Raw genomic sequence first — 6,000 nt, 5'->3', positions numbered from 1 at the left:
GTCATTTAATTTTCAATAAAACCTTAGTTTACACTGTAAAAAATCACTTCTTGGTAACAACTAAATTAACTAGTTTCATTCAACATAAATAAACTCTTTGAATGAACAATTCTTTCAATCAGTGTAATTTTTGAGCTGAATAAAACTAGTTCAATTGCTTGTTACTACATGAAGTCATTTTTTAGTTTGAATTGACAAGCCATTTTTCAGTGTACCTTCTAAGTGATTAATTAACAAAACTGCATTATGTTTGCTATTTTTAAAGAAGTCAGTTGCTGATAAGTAGTTTCATTGATAAATTCTGAAAGGCAGGGATCAAAAATACGCAGATGGGGAAAATCCAGGTAAACCAGTCATCAACCAGAAGAACGAGCGAGGCACACTTGGAAACATGACTGAATTATATGAAAACTGCAAAGAACAAAAGCAGACACTGAATAAAGCTTACTCCCATAGGCATCATCTTTCATAAAGATGTTAACTTTGATGTTAAGTTGACATAACATCTATGTCAGGTGACAGATTTTTTTCTGACATTAGGTTGTCATGAAACTTTCAGGGGTTAAATGGCTTAACATGTTATGACAGTTTAGTGTATGTAAGAGAGACATAATGCTGATGATGTGACCGTTTGCCAAATGAGGCTGGTTTCAAAATTTAAAAAAACAACAGCACTTCAAGAAGATGCTGTGTATTGTCTTTGATACTTTGCACTTTGTGACCATCTTGTTAGCAACGCTGTATATAGGAGGCAGATTATGTTCTCAGCAAAAAAATAAAATGTAATTGAAAAGTACTTGTTAAATATATTTTTTTTCATATCCTGGTTTGTTGTTATTATTAGTTAGTAACCAAACACCATAAGGATTAGGGTTAAAGAAGATGTCATTACAGTGTCATTACAGTGCTCTAGCACTGGCAAACAGGGGTGGGTTGAGGCTCGCCACTTTGCCATAAAAGGCACCTGTGCATAATCCTATAGAACAATGTTCTGCAATGAGTGATTGCAAGAATTTTACGTATTTCATGCTATATTGTGCATCATATAATCAAAAGATTTAGGGAATCCAAAAAAAATTCTGTGCATAAAGGGCAAGGCCGAAAACCACAACTGATTGGTCATGACCTTTGATCCCTCAGACTTCACTGCTTTAAAAACCAGCATGCTTTTGTGATGGATGTTACCACTGTGGGGTTCAGGAATGATCTGACAAGTCAATAAACACTTTGTTGCTGCATACAAATGCAAGTTAAGACTGTACAATACACAGCATAAGCCATATGTTGACATCCAGAAATGCCGCTGACTTCTCTGGGCTGATCAGTCTGATGATTCAACCTTTCAGACTGATTATGAAAATAATGGACGTTGTGAAAAAAGGACCATCCAGATTATTACAAGCATAAAGTTCAAAAGCCAGAGTCTGTCATGGGATGGGGTGTATGATTGCCTGTGTGCCGTATTATGATGCACAAAAAATGACAGTGAAGGCCCTGTACAGACGCACAGCTGAAGACAAAGACATGACCAAAGAAGCAGCCAAAAATTCTGCTTTGAAAATTAGATTAATTGGTGTCTTCAGCCAGCAAATGATTAATAAAAGACAAGGTGGTGTAATCCAGAGGCAAACATGCTCATGTCCCAAGTTTTTTAAAGGTGTTACCGGCATCAACTTTGGAATGTGCCTGTATTTCCAAGTTTATAAGGTAAGACATCAAATATTGCATTTTTGTGCTGTTTTAAATGTAATAAATACAGGTAAAACACAATTTGCTAATCAGCACTTTCTGTTTTTATTAGCATTTCAAATACCATCCCAGTTTTTTTGGATTTGAGGTGGAAGTGAGCACACTCATGGAATTACTTAAGCACCAGAGGAATTATACATACGCTTGTCATGTCAGGTTAAAGAAGGCTTCACTATATATTTGCTATACAGAAGTTCATCATGTCAGTGTCACCACAAAGTGTTCACATTTGTTCAACCAGCCTCACTTGGCAATCTGTCACATTATCAGCATTATGTCACTATGACATAACTGAGCTACAGTAGGTTGTCATAATTTGCTATGCCATTTCACCCCAAAAAGTGTCATAACACAATGTCAGAAAAAAAAATGTCACCTGTCACGGGTCTTATGTCAACTTGCCATCAAAGTTGGCTAATACAACCTTTATGCCAGATGACACCTATTTTAATAAGCGTTAATAATGTTTGTGTAGGTTTATGTCAGTCGTCATGTGGCCTTATGAACTCTGCCCTTCCATGAAGTGTTACCATACTTTCTATGCTTCATATATCCAAATAATCCACTGCTGGGACCTAAAAGTGCCTGTAGCAGAAACAACCTCATATTAAAATTAACATTCATTTCACTCTCTGCGACATAAAAGTATACGCATACTGGTTCAGAAATCAAATAATATACTTTAGACGAACACCTTATAAAAGTTTTAGAGTGCACTGAGTCTGAGGAGAGGCAGGAACAGAATACAAACAGGACTAAGCTTTAAAGGAAAACTGCATAAATGAGTTATGGAATAACAGGTCATAGACTTTACGAGAAGAAAAAGAAACCTTCACCAGCCAGCAGGACATAAATGCTGTACTGCGCTGGAGGTGGTCTCGCTGGGTCCAACATTTCTTTCATTCTTTCTTTGATTTTGGATGTTAGCAGCAATGGCTGGAGGGTACTGACTGTCACTACAAAAACACAATCAGGAATGTGATCAGTTTATGAATAATAATGCCCTGTGTGGTTGATACTTGAGTAAAATGACAACAACTGCCTCAACAGTACCCAAACAGAATGCTCTGGGTGTTTTTCTTCTCATTTTCTTTTTCATAAATTTTAACTTCATCTGTGCACTGGGACTTTGACAACCCTACTAAAAAGGGAAATGTTCAAACATGATGGGATCCCACGTCTCAGACTAATAACCACAACTGCATAAAGCACTATCTGTCTGGGACAATGCAGTCGAGATCAAAATCGACATGGTTTATTATGCATGCCTACCTAGTCAGAATACATTATCATTTTAATCACCATATGACATCCAAATATAACTTCAACATATCATCGCTGTCATATCAAAAACTCATCTCCAGTTTTTAGTTTTTTTTAGTTATTTTTATACGGCATTTAAATATGCCTGCCCTTTACACTGTGCAAACACTGCATAATGAATGAACCAACAGAAATGGCCAGGGACGGAGGAAGTAGGGGTGCTTGGGGGGCTGCAGCAGCCCCATATTTCAGGATTGTTTATTGCAGCTGCTAAAAACAATAATGGAAAAATGACAAAAATTAGCACTTTAAAGACCCAGCATGGCTGCTTTTTAATTTCTGACAAAAAAAATAAGAAAACAGGCCAACTATTTCATGCATTTCGGTGAAGTTTCCAACCAAAAAAAACATTAAAGCAAGTGTTTCATCCTTTCCATTTTCTCTGTCCAGTTCATTTCATTTCGCTGTATGGGCCTGATGCCCAGCAAACTCTATATTCATGATCTCTTGATATAACCCGTAACAGGACAGTTTTAAGGTTTGGTTCAATTAAAACACAAGTGGGAACAGGCTGGTCTCAGTTTGCTTCAGAACGAACTCTGGTGAGGTTCCAAAAGATGTCTAAACTGACCAAAGACAGAATGAACTGTCATCTCCTCTCTGCAGAACTTCTTTGGTATGCAGAAAAAACAAATTTCTGATGCTGTTTTGACACGTGCATGTGTTTTATCATCGCTTCATAAGCTCTGAATCAGTAATTGCAGAGTTTGGTTTAAAAAAAAAATGCTAAGGCAAGTTTGAAGTCATTATAAAACACTCAATATGCACATTTGACTGCACACATAAATTACATTATGTATTAAGGCACCAAGGTTTCTCCATTTTGTAAACGCAATAGGCCACTTGGGACTGTTAGAGGGATTTCACCCTGCTTTGCACCTCATGGCTTATTGCTCTAACATTACAGACTGCAGATTAAAGATGAAACATAAGACATAAATAAAACTAACATACCCAGACAGAACAGAGAACAGTATGATTCAGAAAGTTTGGTGGACACTGTCACGATTACTGTAGGTCATAAATTCTGCCCAGTTAGTTGAGGCCTTTTATTTGCATGACTTTTGTTTACATCTTTTGGTTCAAACCACAACTAAAATGTATCAATGTATCATTGTCTGATTTGGTCCGGACCAAGGGAACCGGATGGTAAGTTTAAACGCATCCTTAGATACTATGCACGCACATCAAACCAACCCAAGGGCTGTATTACAGAAATGTCCTATCATTCCTTTTTAATTAAGATTAGATCAGTCAAACCAATTCCAAAGTCCAGCTGACTCCAACTATTCTGTAGCATCTTTGCAAAATTCATGTTACAGACAAACAATTGTACTAATAATCGTTCCCTATTCAACATTATAAAATCGTAACACCAAACAGCACATATAAGTAATTACCAGATAAAGAAAGCCTGTTTCTGATTTGATTTCACAGCATGAACTGTTTCATAAACTTTCTGTAATGTTTTTTACAATGTACAATGTGATTTCTCAAAGCTGTTGCTGCTTTTACTTGATATGTAAATAACTTGCTCTAACAAGGCTGAAAATTAACACATTTTTATTTTGTTTGTATAAGTGCTTAAAGATCTTAATTGCTCTCGGAATAAGCTTGCATGCTCCCTAGGAAGAATATTAGAGTGTAACCAACAATAAAGGCAGCATCAGGCTTCTTTTATGCAGACATAGAAAATGATACAGATGGATCCAGTTTTAAATGCTAATCCATTTTAGAGAACTTTTTGCAGGCCATTTATTGACCATTTTGGCAGCAAAATGGAAATCAACTTGTCAGACATTCATTATTGTCAAATATTGTCAAATCAAATAACTTCAGGTAATTAAAATTATTTGTAATATATTTTTTAGAAATCTAATTACAAATCCGAGACTGAGGTACCCGCAAAAGAGGCTGAAATTTGCAATTTTATGGCTACTGTTAAAAGGGCTTAAGGAGCCTAAAGAAACATGTTTGGTACCTTTTGCACTATCTGAATATCTGATATGGAACTATATGAGGTGTCAAAGCAATAAGGTGTAAATGTAATTACATTATTTATAACAGCAGTAGAGATAAACTTTCACAATAAAGCACTCTCATGTTTGTTTATACATGATGACAGCTCAAAACACCAATTAACAGCAGCTGTTCCAAGCGCAACCTAAATCTGAATGAGCCAGTAATAAATCACAATGCTGAACTAATCCCTCTTAAAGGGCGCACAAGTCATTAGGTTATCTTTCAGCAAATTCTCAGGCCCAAAGGCACAGCGTACTTTTGTAAGTGTTAGTGAACTCAATCAGTGAAGGAAGTTTCACTTTAATGTAATGAGCTTTAGTTTAATTCTACTTGATGTCGGAAATGTTCCTACAGAGCGAGATTGTTTCTGAAGTGAATTAAGTTCCGCACCCAGTGGGCTGGGTTGGTGGGTCCAGGTTACCGTAGCTGCTTATTTGCTGATCGTTCCCATGAGTGTTTGTGAAAGGTTTATAACAGGGCTGTCAAATTCTAGCAGCGGAAATCCAAAACACTGTAGACCTCAGTGTTTTCTCCCTGCTTTGAAGGAATAGTCCAGCAGCTTTTAATCTAATCTCCTCCCTCTGTAGCATACTGTTAATTACTACAGACAACAATTTTGATTTTTCCCTTACTAAGAAAAGGAAAAAAATCTATTGACCCAAATCACACTTATAGTGCAAACCAATAGGCAATTGCTTCAGCAAACCTTATGGCTTTAATTGTAAGTGTGTTGCATCAAAATAGTCTGTGGAAATCGACCGTATGCTACAGAGGCAGTAAGGAGATTACTACAACCACACAGTATCAGATCATCAGGCCTGGTAGGCCTTTGGGGGGTAACTGAATTAGTAAGCTAACATTTCATTTTACGTGATTTTTTTAAGTAAATCATCAGCTTGATAGCTA

Source organism: Colossoma macropomum, unplaced genomic scaffold, assembly GCF_904425465.1.
Source record: "Colossoma macropomum unplaced genomic scaffold, Colossoma_macropomum, whole genome shotgun sequence".
In the NCBI taxonomy this organism is placed as follows: Eukaryota; Metazoa; Chordata; class Actinopteri; order Characiformes; family Serrasalmidae; genus Colossoma; species Colossoma macropomum.
This window is presented reverse-complemented; position numbering follows the sequence as displayed.